The sequence below is a fragment of the Triticum aestivum genome, chromosome 6A, assembly GCF_018294505.1.
Source record: "Triticum aestivum cultivar Chinese Spring chromosome 6A, IWGSC CS RefSeq v2.1, whole genome shotgun sequence".
Classification (NCBI taxonomy): Eukaryota; Viridiplantae; Streptophyta; class Magnoliopsida; order Poales; family Poaceae; genus Triticum; species Triticum aestivum.
This window is the reverse complement of record NC_057809.1, coordinates 508181615-508198486: the sequence shown is the minus strand read 5'-3', so window position 1 is coordinate 508198486 and position 16872 is coordinate 508181615. Positions and strand designations below refer to the sequence as shown.

The 16872-nt window shown below is 43.3% G+C and overlaps 1 long non-coding RNA gene across 1 annotated transcript; it reads left to right on the top strand.

Moving 5' to 3' along the window:
- Nucleotides 1–15880: 15880 nt before the first annotated feature.
- LOC123130854 (uncharacterized) lies at nucleotides 15881–16417 on the top strand. The gene is made up of 2 exons (XR_006464028.1): nucleotides 15881–15976; nucleotides 16153–16417. It is a non-coding gene; the product is annotated as an uncharacterized lncRNA (long non-coding RNA).
- The last annotated feature ends 455 nt before the right edge of the window (nucleotides 16418–16872 follow it).

Sequence of the window (16872 nt, the reverse complement as noted above, 5' to 3'; positions counted from 1 at the left end):
TTGGTTCTCCTACTGGTTTGATAACCTTGGTCCCATCACCGAGGGAAATACCTACCGTTGTTGTGCTGCATCATCCCTTCCTCTTTGGGGAAATACCGACTTAGTTCTAGCAGACATCAACGAGTTTTGTGGTCCATATATCATTGGCGACCTCCATCCGATGCAATTTGTAAGCATACAGTTCCGATAAGCGAGGGAGATCAGAAGGTTTGATCCCTTGCAAGTTCACCCACTTCCCTTCAGCCTGAAACGAGATTGTTTTCTCAAGCTAGTGACAGGCCATGGGGCGATGCGCTGCTAGCCAATCTGTAGCGACTAGACCTCAAACAATCCAATCTCTATGCTCCGGTGTCATCCCTGGATCAGTAATGCTGACACCACACAGTACTTGAAGGATTTATAACAGAGTAGCAATCACACACCTATTACATCGAGTGTCTCAAAAGAGAACTTATTACAATGAATATGGCTTAAGGCCATCTAATAACGATAACAGCGGAAGGCTTGGAAGATAAGTGAATCCATCAACTCCAACGGCATCACTGAGTATAGAACCACGACCTGAAGGCACCTTACTCATTGTCTGAAAAGTCTGCAACATGAACGTTGCAGCCCGAAACAGGTCAGCACATGGAATATGCTGGCAATGTAACACATAGAGAGCAATCAAAGAATAAGGCTATACTATATGCATATTTGGCTGGTGGAAAGCTCTATGGTTATAGTTTTTGCGTAAAGCCAATTTTTCCCTACTTCAAAGGAATACATTTTATTTAACTACCATGGTGGTTGTTAAACATTGAGAGTGTAGACACCCTCTCAATCCCAATTAAACATCATCATTAAAACCCAACAAAATTAATTAGAGTAACATGATGAGATTCACATGATAATCCAAGTACTAGATACTCAAGATGTCCATAACCGGGGACACGACTAACCATGATTAGTTTATACACTCTGCAGAGGTTTGCGCACTTTTCCCCACAAGACTCGATCTCCTCCGTTGGGATTCTCGCACTACATAATGTTTGAGAAATGGATGACCGAGACATAGTCTTTCAGAAGTGCTAGCACCTTACGATCGGGTAGACCGTCACACCTACTTTCCCCTACATCTGCTAGTCTACCACTATAAGAGTTCGCACAACTTAGTCAACTATGCTAGAGCCCATTGTAGCTTGTGGCTGCACACAGAAGTTTCTAGTATGAATAATCTCATGATCCCTTTGAGCCTGGGTGGCGGTCCAAAAGAAAAACAGGCAATTGCTGGAATACCCAAGTGCCTCAATCCACCCAGATGTGTATTTAAGTTGCCACCTTAGATAAACCATTAATTTAACAATCTCACATCTATCATGGATACACTCACCCAATCCATGTCTACTAGCATAGCATGGCATAATAAGCAAACGTAGAAGTAACTCCCAAAGTGTGATAATGAAACAGGTAATAGGTACTACCTCATCTACTTCCCAGAACACACAATTTAATTAGATCCTAATCATGCAGTGTGTGAAGGTTGATCTAATGCAATAAAACTGGGTAATAGGAAGTATGATCAAAGTGTTACTTGCCTTGCTGATGATCCGCAAAACCTAGCGATTCGAAGTAGCAAGCGGCGCACTCCGGGCACTCTATCGCAAACAAACAAGAATACAATAAGTACTCAACTAATGCATAGGTAAAACTCAAATAAGAGATCTAACCAGAAAGTTCAACTTAAGAACTCCGGTTGGCAAAAAGAATCAAATCGAACGAAGCAACAAAAGACAAACGACAAAAGAAACAAGCTTCATTTACTAATCTGGATCTAGGTAAATTTTACAGAGGCAAAAACTTGTTTGAGTTGGTTAAACGGAAAGAGGGTTTCGAGATGAAACTCCAGGAGCTTGAATCGCCTGATTCCGATAAACGAGCGAAAAGTTATACTAAAACGAAAATCGGATCAGAAATCGCGATCAGAAAAATCACGGATTTAATCCGAGAAAAAGAAAAACGACGAACAGATTAACGAACGAACGTTTGTTATCTGGATCTAAACGATGAACACGTTCATTAAAATGAATGAATGTGCGAACGCTCGCTAACTAACTAAACCGAAAAAAACCGATCTATCTAAAAAATGAATAAAAAAACCGAAAATAAACCGAACAGTTTTTCGAGAAAAACCGGCGGCAGCGGCGGCTTTGACCTCGTCGGCTGCGGCGGATTCCGGCGGCGGCAGCGGCTACAGGCGGCTTAGGGTTTGGGGCAGCGGCGGCTTTGGGCTGGTTCGGCCCGGGGCCGTGCTATATAAAGCCCTGGCCAGGCAGAGTCCTGGCCGGACATGGCCCAAGGTCGGTTCGGTTTTTTAATATAATTACGCTCAGAAAAAACAAAATAAATACTAAATGGACTCCAAAAATCCCGAAATAAATTTTCCCCGGCTTCTAAAATCAAGCCGCACAGGATGAACATTTATTTGTTGCCTAAATGCAATTTTGAAAAACGCGCATTTATCCTAAATTCAAATAAAATAGCAAATAAAACCAAAGTAAAATCTTATTTGATTTTTTTTATTAAATCCTCAATATTTCTCTATTTTGGGAAAGTCATTTTATTCCCTCTCTCATATTTTGATAATAGAAATAATTGAAGATAAAAATAAATAAAATCAAATGATCCTATTTTCAAAATTTGAGAAAACTCAAATATGAAAATAACGAAATCCCCAACTCTCTCCGAGGGTCCTTGAGTTGCGTAGAATTTCTAGGATCAACCAAATGCAAATAAATATGATATGCAATGATGATCTATTGTATAACATTCCAAATTGAAAATTTGGGATGTTACAAACCTACCCCCCTTAAGATGAATCTCGCCCTCGAGATTCGGGTTGGCTAGAAAATAGGTGAGGGTGGTCCTTCAGCAGATCTTCCTCTCGCTCCCAGGTGGCTTCATCCTCCGTGTGGTGGCTCCACTGAACTTTGTAAAACTTGATAACCTTGTTGCGGGTGACTCGGCTGGCATACTCAAGAATCTTGACTGGTTTCTCCTCATAGGTCAAATCACTGTCCAACTGAATCGCTTCCAGCGGCACTGTGTCTCTCAGCGGTATTTCAGCCATCTCTGTGTGGCACTTCTTCAACTGGGAAACATGGAATACATCGTGAACTCCTGACAATCCTTCGGGCAATTCCAACTTATAGGCTACTTCTCCCATACGCTCCAAAACCTTGTATGGTCCTACAAAATGTGGCACTAACTTTCCCTTAACTGCAAAGCGCTTAACTCCTCGAAGTGGAGATACTCGAGAGATATACTCGGTCTCCGACTTCGTAAACTGTCTCCTTGCGTTTAGAATATGTGTAGCTCTTCTGCCTGGACTGGGCTACCTTGAGCCTATCACGAATCAATTTTACCTTCTGTTCAGACTCCTTAATCAGATCCGGTCCAAACAACTGACGGTCTCCAACTTCATCCCACAACAATGGGGTCCTGCACTTCCTTCTGTACAACGCTTCGAAAGGGGCCATTTTCAAACTGGATTGATAATTGTTGTTGTAAGAGAACTCTGCATATGGCAAATTCTCGTCCCAACTAGATCCATAATCTAGCGCACAAGCTCTCAGCAAATCCTCCAAAATCTGATTGACTCTCTCGGTCTGTCCATCTATCTGCGGGTGGAAAGCTGTACTGAACTCTAGCCTAGTACCGAAAGTTTCATGCAACTGATTCCAGAACTTTGAGGTAAACTGGGTTCCTCTATATGATACAATGCTCCTTGGAACTCTATGCAGACATACGATCCTGGTCATGTATATCTTTGCCAACTTGGCACTAGTATAGGTAGTCTTCACTGGAATGAAATGGGCTACCTTTGTCGAATGATCGACTACAACCCATATCGAGTCATAGCCTGAACGAGTTCTAGGCAATCCTGTAATAAAATCCATGCCTAACTTATCCCACTTCCATTAGGGTATCGACAATGGCTGTAGCAATCCCGCTGGCTTCTGATGCTCTACCTTTACTCTCTGACATACATCACAAACAGCTACACATTCCGCAATATCCTTCTTCATTCCGGTCCACTAGAAAGTATCCTTCAAATCCAAATACATCTTGGTATTTCCTGGGTGAATCGAATATGGTGAATTATGGGCCTCTTGCAGAATTAACTTCCTGATCTCCCGGTCATTAGGCACATAAAGACGGTCTTCAAACCATAAGGTATCGTGCTCATCCTCACGAAATCCTTTAGCTTTTCCTTTGCTCATTTTCTCCTTAATAGAAGCAATCTCCTTGTTAGTCCTTTGAGCTTCTCTGATCTTATCCATCAAAGTAGACTGAATCTCCAATGCTGCTACATAGCCTCTCGGGACTATGTCCAAACATAGCTCACGAAGATTTTCGGCTAACTCCCTTGGTAAATCTCCCGTCATTTGGGTGTTAACATGACTTTTACGGCTCAGCGCATCGGCTACTATGTTAGCCTTTCCAGGGTGAAAATGCAATCTCATGTCATAATCCTTGATGAGCTCCAACCATCTCCTTTGCCTGAGATTTAACTCTTTTTGCGTGAAAATATACTTCAAACTCTTGTGATCCGTGTACACCTCACAATGGTTTCCAATGAGAAAATGTCTCCAAGTCTTCAACGCATGCACTACGGCTGCTAACTCCAAATCATGAGTGGCATAATTCAACTCATGAGGCTTAAGCTGTCGTGAGGCATAGGAAACAACTCTTCCTTCCTGCATAAGTACTGCTCCAAGTCCTTGACATGAAGCGTCACAATACACCTCATAATCCTTGGTCTGATCTGGCAAAATCAACACTGGTGATGTAACCAAACGTTTCTTCAACTCCTGGAAAATGGCCTCACATTCCTCGGTCCATATGAACTTGGTATCCTTCTTCAACAACTCCGTCATAGGCTTCGCAATCTTCAAGAAATTTTCAATAAATCTCTGGTAGTATCCTGCAAATCCAAGAAAACTCCGGATCTCTCCAACTGTTGTTGGCGCTTCCCAATTTGTCACAGTGTCAACCTTGGTGGGATCTACTGCTATACCTTCTCCGGATATAACGTGTCCGAGAAATCCAACTTCCTTTAACCAAAACTCACATTTGCTAAATTTGGCATATAACTGATGTTCTTTGTGCTTACCCAGTACCAAACGCAAATGCTCCTTATGCTCCTCTTCATTTTTTGAGTAAACCAGGATATCATCAATGAACACTACGACGAACTTATCCAAAAACTCCATAAACACCTTGTTCATCATGTTCATAAAATTATGTAGGTGCGTTAGTCAGTCCAAATGACATAACTGTGTACTCGTACAACCCATACCTGGTAGTAAAAGTTGTCTTAGGTATATCCTGTTCTCGAATCTTCAACTGATGGTATCCTGATCGCAGATCAATCTTGGAAAATACCTTAGCTCCTTGCAATCGATCAAACAGATCATTGATCATCGGTAGTGGGTACTTGTTCTTGATGGTTACTTCATTCAATCATCGATAATCAACAACCATCCTTAACGCTCCATCCTTCTTCTCCACTAGAAGTACCGGCGATCCCCAAGGTGAAGAACTTGGGAGAATATATCCCTTATCAAGTAACTCCTTAATCTGCTTCTTAATCTCCTCCAAATCCTTTCTGGGCATCCTGTATGGTCTCTTAGATATTGGCCCTGTGCCTGGCAAAAGCTCAATCAAAAACTCAATATCTCTATCCGGTGGCATGCCTGGCAACTCCTCTAGAAATACATTAGGGAAATCCTTCACTACTGGTACTTCCTCCTGCACAACTCCTGTTAGGGAATTTACTTGAGTCCTTTTAGGCACATGCCGGGATACATACTTGATCCTTCTTCCTTTTGGCGTTGTAAGCAAAATTGACTTACTAGCGCAGTCAATATTCCCTTCATACATCGATAACCAATCCATGCCTAATATCACATCCAATCCTTGAGATTCCAATACTATTAGGTCTGAGGGAAATACGTAGTTACCAATCCTCAATGGTAACCGATCACACCATAGACTAGCCATATATTCTGCTCTAGGTGAGGTTACTAACATGGGTGACCTAAGGGCTTGGGTTAGCAATTCATACTTATCCACAAATCCCCTTGAGATGTATGAATGCGATGCACCGGTATCAAAAAGAACAAGTGCAGTAAAGACTTAACCAAAAACTTACCAATTACTGCATCGGGCTGCTCTTCAACCTCCTCCACGTTAACGTGGTTCACCTGTCCCTTGTTGAAAGGGTTCGGCTTCTTCCCAGAGCTTCCATTGCCATTTCCATTCTGAGATTCAGGACATTCATTGGCATAATGTCCGGTCTTCTGACACTTAAAGCAAGTGACTTGGCTCAGGTCTCTTTTGGTTGGGGTTGATGGGTTGGTACGGTTCTGGCCGTTGCTTCCTCCATTCCCATTACCATTCTTGGGGTCGTTATGATTGTGCGAGCTACCTCCTCCATGGGTATGCTGAAAATGTCCTCCCGGTCTAGGGGAAAACGTGGCTTCTACTGAGCTCCTGAATTGTACTTCCCTTGTCCATACTTCCTCTTGCGATTCTAAATCTGCTGCTACTTCCCTTCAATCATAAGAGCACGATCTACCAACTCCTGGTAGTTGTTGAAGGTTGCTACCATCAACTGCATGCTCAACTCATCATTCAGCCCTTCCAGAAACTTCTCCTGCTTAGCTGCATCCATAGCAACGTCATTTGGAGCATAACGTGCTAGCTTACTAAAGTCCTCCACATACTGGTCAACTGTCCGTCCTCCTTGGCGCAAGTTGCGAAACTCACGCTTCTTCATGGCCATAGATCCTGTTGAAACATGGGCAGTACGGAAAGCCTGCTAAAACTGGTCCCATGTGATAGTGTCGATAGGGAAAGTGGGTGTGAAATTCTCCCACCATGATGCTGCGGGTCCGTCAAGCTGATGTGCGGCAAACTTCACCTTTTCCGCATCTATGCATCCTGCTGTGGTCAACTCCCTTGCTGTCTTGCGGAGCCAATCATCAGCTACTATAGGCTCGGTGCTACTGGAAAACACCGGCGGATTCAGCCTAAGAAAACGGGCTAAGTGATCAATAGGTGGTGGTGGGTTGTTGTTGTTTCCCTGATTCTGATTCTGGACTAGCAATTGCATCAACGTGTTCTGCTGCTGGATCAACTGAGTGAGCTCCGGTGGGAAGGTAAATCCAGGGTCACGTCTCGGAGGCATCTGAGGGTTTAGAAATGATGATATTTAAGAATAGAGAGGGGTCTAGAGAGAAAACACTACCCATATGCACATGAGGCAAAAGCAAACAATTCATTTCATTCAATCAAACAAGGGCATACAATCGATCTAACTATCGCAAAAGTGCTCGGACTACTATATTTACATGGTGGACTACTACTACTGATGGGGTGGTCTACTAGAAATATTCTTCGGTTGCAGACTCCATGATATCTGCTCCAGCTTCATCAACATAGTCATCATCGCTATCATCTGGATCCGAGTCGGTGTCGTCAATGATGATGTAGTCTTTCGGGCGAATCTCCTTGGGTTCATCGTCTTCTTCTACTGGTGTAGGGCCTCCCATGAATATTACGATCTTCTTGATCAGATCGTCATTCTTCTCCACTAATACTTTGATTTCCTCTTCATAATCTTCACGTGTAGCCTTGAGTTCTTCCTCTAGTTCCGTGATTATTTTCCTCGCCTTCTTCAGATATATCATGTATGCGCACATCTGGTTCTCCTGATGTCGAATGTGCTGGTTTAACTCCTGGATAAAAGCTGCAATTGATTTGTCCTTCCTGGTGCTGATCATCTCCCATTGCTCATCTCGGCACCCACAAATCTGGTAGATAGTATCCTTGAGATCATTGCGGTAAACTTCTCCAATGCGTCCCATGGCGATGTGAGCTGCCATGCTCTTTCCTAGACTCCAGGTTGGTGCATCAAAGGAAAACTCTATGGGCTCAGTGACTGGCATGAACGTCCTTCCTGGAACTTGAACTTGAATCATCCAGCGCTCCTCTTCAGGTGAAGTGGTGTTGTAGGTTCCGGTGAAGCTTGCTACTCCTATGTTCAGGTATCTAGTGACTTCCTTCAAGTGACGTCCAAAGGGTGTATCTTCATCCGGTTGTGTGAACTTGTTCCTTGCATCCGCCATCCTAAAAGAGTAGAAAAGATGAGGAGTCAGAATGAGAAGAGTGAGTAGTGATCTAGGGCTTTAGCTTAGTGGTCGTGTCCTACAGTCAGCGTGTGCTCTGATACCATCTTGTAGCGACCAGACCTCAAACGGTCCAATCTCTGTGCTCCGGTGTCATCCCTGGATCAGTAATGCTGACACCACACAGCACTTGAAGGATTTATAACAGAGTAGCAATCACACACTTATTACATCGAGTGTCTCAAAAGAGAACTTATTACAATAAATATGGCTTAAGGCCATCTAATAACGATAACAGCGGAAGGCTTGGAAGATAAGTGAGTCCATCAACTCCAACGACATCACTGAGTATAGAACCACGACCTAAAGGCACCTTACTTGTCGTCTGAAAAGTCTGCAACATGAACGTTGCAGCCCGAAACGGGTCAGCACATGGAATATGCTGGCAATGTAACACATAGAGAGTAATGAAAGAATAAGACTATACTATATGCATATTTGGCTGGTGGAAAGCTCTATGGTTACAGTTTTTGCATAAAGCCAATTTTTCCCTACTGCAAAGGAATACATTTTATTTAACTACCATGGTGGTTGTTAAACATTGAGAGTGTAGACACCCTCTCAATCCCAATTAAACATCATCATTAAAACCCAACAAAATTAATTAGAGTAACATGCTGAGATTCACATGATAATCCAAGTACTAGATACTCAAGATGTCCATAACCGGGGACATGGCTAACCATGATTAGTTTATACACTCTGTAGAGGTTTGCGCACTTTTCCCCACAAGACTCGATCTCCTCCATTAGGATTCTCGCACTACATGATGTTTGAGAAACGGATGACCGAGACATAGTCTTTCAGAAGCGCTAGAACCTTACGATCGGGTAGACCGTTACACCTACTTTCCCTTACATCTGCTAGTCTACCACTGTAAGAGTTCGCACAACTTAGTCAACTATGCTAGAGCCCATAGTAGCTTGTGGCTGCACACGGAAGTTTCTAGTATGAATAATCTCATGATCCCTTTGAGCCTAGGTCGCGGTCCAAAAGAAAAACAGGCAATCGCTGGAATACCCAGGTGCCTCAATCCACCCAGATGTGTATTTAAGTTGCCACCTTAGATAAACCATTAATTTAACAATCTCACATCTGTCATGGATACACTCACCCAATCTGCGTCTACTAGCATAACATGGCATAATAAGAAAACATAGAAGTAACTCCCAAAGTGTGATGATGAAACAGGTAATAGGTACTACCTCATCTACTTCCCAAAACCCACAATTTAATTAGATCCTAATCATGCAATGTGTGAGGGTTGATCTAATGCAATAAAACTGGGTAATAGGAAGTACAATCAAAGTGTTACTTGCCTTACTAATGATCCACAAAACCTAGCGATTCGAAGTAGCAAGCGGCGCACTCCGGGTACTCTATCGCAAACAAACAAGCATACAATTAGTACTCAACTAATGCACAGGTAAAACTCAAATAAGAGATTTACCAGAAAGTTCAACTTAAGAACTCCGGTTGGTAAAAAGAATCAAATCGAACGAAGCAATGAAAGACAAACGGCAAAAGAAACAAGCTTCATTTACTAATCTGGATCTAGGTCAAATTTTAGAGAGGCAAAAACTTGTTTGAGTTGGTTAAACGGAAAGAGGGTTTCGAGATGAAACTCCAGGCGCTTGAATCGCCTGATTCCGATAAATGAGTGAAAAGTTATACTAAAACGAAAATCAGATCAGAAATCGCGATCAGAAAAATCGCGGATTTAATCCGAGAAAAAGAAAAACGACGAACAGATTAACGAACGAACGTTTGTTATCTGGATCTAAATGATGAACGCGTTCGTTTAAACGAACGAACAAGCGAACGCTCGCTAACTAACTAAACCGAAAAAACCGATCTATCTAATAAAACGAATAAAAAACCGAAAATAAACCGAACGGTTTTTCGAGAAAAACCGGCGGCAGCGGCGGCTTTGACCTCGTCGGCGGCGGCGGATTCCGGCAGTGGCGGCGGCTACAGGCAGCTTAGGGTTTGGGGCGGCGGCGGCTTTGGGCTGGTTCGGCCCGGGGTCGCGCTATATAAAGCCCCGGCCAGGCGAAGTCCTGGCCGGACACGGCCCAGGGTCGGTTCGTTTTTTTAATAATTACGCACAGAAAAAACAAAAGAAATACTAAACGGACTCCAAAAATCCTGAAATAATTTTTCCCGGCTTCTAAAATCAAGCCGCATAGGATGAACATTTATTTGGGGCCTAAATGCAATTTTTAAAAACGCGCATTTTTCCTAAATTCAAATAAAATAGCAAATAAAACCAAAGTAAAATCTTATTCGATTTTTTATTAAATCCTTAATATTTCTCTATTTTCGGAAAATAATTTTATTCCCTCTCTCATATTTTGATAATAGAAATAATTGAAGATAAAATGAATAAAATCAAATGATCCTATTTTCAAAATTTGAGAAAATTCAAATATGAAAATAACGAAATCCCCAACTCTCTCCAAGGGTCCTTGAGTTGCGTAGAATTTCTAGGATCGACCAAAAAGAAAATAAATATGATATGCAATGATGATCTATTGTATAACATTCCAAATTGAAAATTTGGGATGTTACACAATCCATGCCTAACACCCCATCGTATGGACTCAGCTCGAGCACTCGCAGATTGGTGTGAAAGGTGTCTCCATGCCAATCTAGTTGCCTTGCCATGGAGTTGCGGCACATATACTGGTCGTTGTCCGCGCGCATGAATACGGGCGGCAGTGCTTCTGTGGGGACAGATGGACGAGTAGCAAACACCCGACTGATGAAACTATGGGTGCTCCTCGAGTCCACTAGTAAGAGCATAACTTGATCACCAACCTGGGCGCACATACGCATTGTGGATGGGGCCTCATCACCAGATAGGGCATGCTACGAGAGTGTGCAACATTTTGGCTCCTGGGCTACTGGGGTATCGAGAGACTAAAGTGCGTGCACCATGTCATCCGAGAGGATTTCCCCATAGTCGCCGACCTCAATCATAAGAACTTGACTGGTGCGCTTCCACTGATGTTCTCAACTATATTTGTCACCACAACGGAAACAGAGGCCATTGGCATGCCTGAAATGCCGTAACTTCCGCTCTCTGCCGTAATCATTACCACCGAGTCATGGTGGCAGACTGGCGCAAACTGGTATAGGAGTCGGCGAGGTTGATTGTGGACGGCCCCCTGGTGTAGTGCGGTGGCGTGGTACTCATTGTTTCTCTAGTTCCTCTTCTTGAATTCTGGCGAACACCTCCGGTTGGTGACTATAGCCGGATACCCAATCGGAGTTCGTCCTTCAACCCAAGCAGAAATTAGGAGACGAGAAATTTGGGGCTCAGCAATGGGTCGAGTGACATGAGATGGTACATGGATGTTTCAAACTGTTTGCGATACTCTTGCACTGTTCCTGTCTGCCGCAATTGCATGAAATGATGCATTTGGACCTCGAAGTCCTCGAATGTGTCTCACAGAATACCAGCACCCACACCGCTGCAAGCCCCTCCATGTATGGCGAACCTGTGGTGACCCAGTTGTGCTGCGGCACTTGATACAACTCGAAGTATCAGGTACAACACTCTAGCCAAATCCACGGTGCATTGCCATCGAACCGCGGAAATTCATGTTTCAGAGGTTTGAAAGTGTACTCGCTGGTGCGGCCCTGCTCTATCGTTTGGCATGCGCGGGGGAAGCAGAGGCGGGCCGTGGTTCACCATATAGGTGAAGGGCAGCTGGGCCGCGCCCTCGTTGTAGAGCAGTAGTGGCGGCGTGGGGCGAACGGGCGGAGGGGTGGTACTTGGGGCGGATCGGTGACTAGTGGCAGAGGTGGCTGATACGTCTCCAACGTATCTATAATTTTTTATTGTTCCATGCTATTATATTATCCACCTAGGATGTTTTAGATGCATTTATATGCTATTTCATATGATTTTTGGGACTAACCTATTGACCTAGAGCCCAGTGCCAGTTTCTATTTTTCCTTGTTTTGAGTTTTACAGAAAAGGAATACCAAACGAAGTCCAATTGACGTGCCAATTTTTGATGATTCTTTATGGATGAAAACAAGCCCCCGAAGTAAAAGAGTTGGGCTAGAAGAGTCCCGAGCCATCCACGAGGGTGGAGGGCGCGCCCTAACCCCTGGGCTCGCCCCCTATCTCATGGACGACTCGGAGACCCCCTGATGTGAGATCGACGCAAAAAATGCCTATAAATACATAAACCCCCGAAAAGAAACCTAGATTGGGAGTTCCGCGGCCGCAAGCCTCTGTAGCCACCGAAAACTTATCTAGACCCGTTCTGGCACCCTGCCCTGCCGGAGGGGGGATCCATCACCAGTGGCCATCTTCATCATCCCAGCACTCTCCATGACGAGTAGGGAGTAGTTCACCCTCAGAGTTGAGGGTATGTACCAATAGCTATGTGTTTGATCTCTCTCTCTCTCTCTCTCTCTCGTGTTCTTGATTCAGCACGATCTTGATGTATCGCGAGCTTTGCTATTATAGTTGGATCTTATGATGTTTCTCCCCCTCTACTCTCTTGTAATGGATTGAGTTTTCCCTTTGAAGTTATGTTATCGGATTGAGTCTTTAAGGATTTGAGAACACTTGATGTATGTATTGCATGTGCTTATCTGTTGTGACAATGGGATATTCACATGATCAACTTGATGTATGTTTTGGTCATCAACTTGCGAGTTCCGTGACCTTGTGAACTTATGCATAGGAGTTGGCACACGTTTTCGTCTTGACTCACCGGTAGAAACTTTGGGGCACTCTTTGAAGTTCTTTGTGTTTGTTGAATAGATGAATATGAGATTGTGTGATGCATATCGTATAATCATACCCACGGATACTTGAGGTGACATTGGAGTATCTAGGTGACATTAGGGTTTTGGTTGATTTGTGTCTTAAGGTGTTATTCTAGTATGAACTCTAGGATAGATCGAACAGAAAGAATAGCTTCGTGTTATTTTACTACGGACTCTTGAATAGATCGATCAGAAAGGATAACTTTGAGGTGGTTTCGTACCCTACAATAATCTCTTCGTTTGTTCTGCGCTATTAGTGACTTTGGAGTGACTCTTTGTTGCATGTTGAGGGACAGTTATATGATCCAATTATGTTATTATTGTCAAGAGAATTTGCACTAGTGAAAGTATGAACCTTAGGCCTTGTTTCAACGCATTGCAATACCATTTTCGCTCACTTTTATCATCAGTTACCTTGCTGTTTTTATATTTTCAGATTACAAAAACCTATATCTACCATCCATATTGCACTTGTATCACCATCTCTTCGCCGAACTAGTGCACCTATACAATTTACCATTGTATTGGGGCTGTTGGGGACACAAGAGACTCTTTATTACTTGGTTGCAGGGTTGTTTGAGAGAGACCATCTTCATCCTACGCCTCCCACAGATTGATAAACCTTAGGTCATCCATTTGAGGGAAATTTGCTACTGTCCTACAAACCTCTGCACTTGGAGGCCCAACAAAGTCTACAAGAAGAAGGTTGTGTAGTAGACATCAGTGGCACCTAGGTGGAGGATCCCATGGTCGCCGTGACCCCGGAGGCAGAGAGCGTGCTCGCGGCGGCCATCGCTTCTGGATCGGTGACCGGTGTTGACTTGCGAGCCTCGTCCACTTCCGCCTGGGTGAGGTCAATTTTCTTGGACAAATATTTGAGCTCATGAGACACCTGCTCGTTGAAGGCGAGTTGCACTTGGAAACGCTCATCTGCGGTGGTCTTGCTGGCATCAAGACAACGTATGACCGACTCGAGCAGATTTTGGAGCTTATCGGTGGTCTCCATCATCACGGTGAGGACGTGTCAGATCTGGATCGAGGGTTTGTTGGACGACACTGTCGTCTCGCTCCAAAACGGATCGAACCACAGGAAAGATTTTGCATGCATTCACCAGGGTGAATCGCACCTAACATGATGGAATTTTTCCGATCCGAACGAGAGGATGTGGGGCGGCGGCAGCGTGAAGGTGGGGAGAAAATTTCTGGCTCTCATTACCAACTGTAATGCCCAGCTGGGGAGGATCAGGGAGAGGATCGGGATGAGGAAGGGAGAGGTTAGGTGAGAGGAGGCAGCGGAGGGGAGAGGATCAATTCACTTTCTTATTCATCATGAACCATAACAATGGGAACAACTAGCTTAAGTAGTATCTCTCACACACACACATCGTCCCAACACGGGATCACTCGTATTAATTGGCTTGGGCCCAGAGGCTCTCAGGCTATGGCCCAACTTAACTTGTAGTTGCACAATTCGTGCACTCGTTGTCCGCTGCAGGTTCAGGCCATGCACCCTAACTGCATGCATGACACCCACGTGTGGCGTACTAGTTTTGCACATACATATCTTTTACGACACATTGTGGGAAAATGGGTTGGCCGATGGAGTAACAACGGAGCTAAGGTCAAATCATCCCACCTCCGACCACGTGGGTGAACACATGTACCTACGCATATCATAACATCACCAAGTGACTACCTTGAGCGACTGTGAAATGACGGTCATTTGTTCCCGGAGGCGAGGAGCCAAGGACACTTCATCGAGTATTTAATTTGCATGCCTACCTTGTTAGGAGAGGTATTATTTGTGTAGAATAGACACTATGGTACCCCTTGGACTATAAAAGGAGGGCCGAGCTACTGTAAAAGGGTGTTGGATACTTGGTAGAACCTAGGGAGGAGCAACACTACACTTCCCGTTCCAACGGGGGTTTGTAGCTCTCTATCCACCAAATAAACCACACACAAACTAGGAGTAGGGTGTTATGCAACCATGCGGCCTGAACCTGGGTAGACCGTAGTGTCTTTCTACTCTATTCTCGTTGAGATAGATCCATGCCTTGCACACTGTCTATGAGTCGACAAGGGATGCCTCCAATCCTTGGTGTCTCGCTTGTGTTCTGCACATGCGGACGACGCCCGGTTACACTCTAAATCCTTGAGTATCCACAAATCTAGGCGCCATGTCCTTGTTTCCTAGCTTCCTCCCTTCACTCACTCTCGATCTAACACGCGTCTAGCCCCACACACACCCATGCATCCTCCACTAAGAGTGAAACCAACTAGTTGTGTCCTCATTTGTATTGCCATAATTCCAGCACTATACAATTTATACTTCCCAATATAATTTTTATATGTTGACAATCGAGTCATAAGAAAATATGACCTATTAAATAGTAATATGTGGCCTTGTGCCATTGATCAAAACAAAATATATGGTCAACAATTAGGTGGCAACTATTTGAGGTTGTTGAAAATCCATATGCACATGTCAACAACTTCAATAAGTATAATTTAAATGTTAACATTATTATACTTCACAAATTTGGTAGTTCATATCTTCTTTCAAAACGACTACATGTAGACAAAGAGACATCTTGTAGATACAATATTGAAATTCTATCCTACAAGTAGAAGTTAAATGTCTACATTATTATACTCCATAAAACTGTTGATTCATGTCTTTTAGAACCACTTCCATGCAGATATAGCCACATCTTCTAGATATAATATAAGAATTTCAACATGCATATCTTCTAGATAGAATCACATATCTTATCATTCAGTTTTTTAGGTCTCGTCTTTCTAGGCTATAAGATATGGCGTAGCCTATCTCGATGTGCATCTACTCGCTTACTTGCTTTCGTAACTATTCATTTTTGAAGACATGGGAGTCATCAAAATGCTAAGCCTATTATGCCTGCTACTGCTCATGCCACTTCTTTTAGTTCCTTGTAAGAGTTGTTTGAAAATTTCAGATGAAGAACAAGGCACTTCCTTCGTGCAATATTTTACATTTTCAAGTCATATGTGATATTCATACTCCATGCTACTTCTTTCTTTCTTGTTTCTTCATGGAAGATTGTAGGATCTAATTTTTTGTGCTCCATATCGTGTGGTTGTTTTGTAGGCTTGGAAGCCAAGACTTGCGTTGTACATAGCAGGACCTATGAGACTATATCATGCAAGGTGGATCCATGTGTTGAGGCCTGCCACAAGGAGGGATTTACTTATGGGTTCTGCTCCCCCTACCCCCTTATAATAGTTTGTTTCTGCGTAAAAAACTGTTGAATAAAAATCATGCTGCGACTATCATAGGATGTGTGATGTAACAAATAATAAGGTTATTTAGTATGATGAATTGAGAATGGGAAATGCCAGAAGTTGAGTATCTACCAAATATTCCTTACCTTTTGGCTTAACGTACAAATAGGACTACTCATGATGCAGGTACATCAAACACATGGCACTATGCTAAAAAATCACATGCTAGAAATGTGAGATGTGGTTACTTTGATTACCATACACCCACAAACATTTTGTCCCTACCATATTCTCTAGCGTATGTCCTTCCCTCTGGTGATGCTTGTTAAAAGTATGACCTATAAGCAATAATAAAGTTGCTATTCTTCTATTTCCATGCTCATAATTAAGTTTATATTATTGCGTTATAAACCCAATGGTTATTCAATATGAGATTCGTAGGAAAACCCAGTGGCATGTGTGAAAAGATAAACACCAATCAGATCCCTAGCGTCAGTGTCACAGATAATGGGTACCTGTTGAACCCTCCATCATGTGGGCCGTGCCGACTCATTAATTACTGGGAGTACGCCGAGACATCAACAGA